The following is a 1,308-nucleotide window of genomic DNA, read 5'->3' on the forward strand; positions in this document are numbered from 1 at the left end:
AATCCGGCCGCACGATCGATGAAGGAATTAAATCGTTTATGCAGGACGTACTGTCACAGGAAGCATGGGTCATGGAAGGAATACCTGGGAGAATTTGAACGTATCAGGAATCACCTCCCATATGACTGGACGGGATTTGCACCGTGTGAGATCTTACTTAATCAAGAACCTGATAGTATGTTTTGTGAGCTATTACATTATGCACCTGGAAATGACATAACATGGGAGAAGAAATTAGAATTAGTGGAACTGAGTATGAAAGAGAAAGCAAAGAGGAGACAGGAGAGACATGATAAATTGGTGAAGCCAATAACGTATCGAGTTGGGGTTCTAGTACTAGTGAAAGTGCACGCCAGATCGAAGAAAATAAATTCTGAGATACATAAATTTAACCATGTTTATAAAGGACCATATAGTATCATAAGAATTGATCACCTGAACACAGTTGAATTGGAATATGTGCAAACAAAAAGTGCTAATGGTAAAGAACATGTTGAGAATATAAAAAGATACTATCCATGTAAGATAACGGCAATCCAGGTGATAGAGAAGAGTCAGAGTAGGTGTAGGGAGCCAGCAACTCTTTTGCTGGTATACCAAGTGGCGACTGGTACACTCCCAGCTGGGTGAGACTTTATTTCTTATTTCAAGTTTCACTCCTCTACCATCTTTCTCTATCCTTAGATTAAGAAAGTTAGTGTATAGTAGTTAGAATAGGTAGTGGTCATCCAAATAATTCAGTCAGGAACCATGTAGCAAATTTATAAATGACTTAAAATAAGGATAAGTAGTTACCATTGATGTAAAATGTGAGAGGTCAAAGAATCAATAAGTTAAAAATCAGTTTAGTGTCAGTACATTACAAAATAAATAGTGCCAGAAGTAATAAAGGAAGAACCAGAACAGAAAATTAATGTTTATAAAATGTGATGGGAATCTAATTGGTCAAACAAGAGTTTGTGTAATCTTATAGAGTCGTTTTGTGAGGCATGAAAAGATCAAACTGTTGTAAGAAAGTTGAAGTAATATATCAGCTTGTAATTAGGATGGCATATAAGGAAACAAATGCATGACGAGATAGTTGTTCGAATAAATGATGTGAAATATGGGGAATAAATGATGTGAAATATGATGAACGGCGAGGCCAAGGAGCCTGGAGTAGTAAATTTCTGTAGTTATTGCAGCGAATATGGAGGATTGATGTAAGTTGAAGATATATATTTATTTGCAGTTGAAGTTGCTGTTAAGTTGAGGGAGTTATGTGTAATGAAATGTATTGAGTATGAGATGTTTGACGTATTGAAGTGT

Source organism: Schistocerca americana, chromosome 6 (assembly GCF_021461395.2).
Source record: "Schistocerca americana isolate TAMUIC-IGC-003095 chromosome 6, iqSchAmer2.1, whole genome shotgun sequence".
Classification (NCBI taxonomy): Eukaryota; Metazoa; Arthropoda; class Insecta; order Orthoptera; family Acrididae; genus Schistocerca; species Schistocerca americana.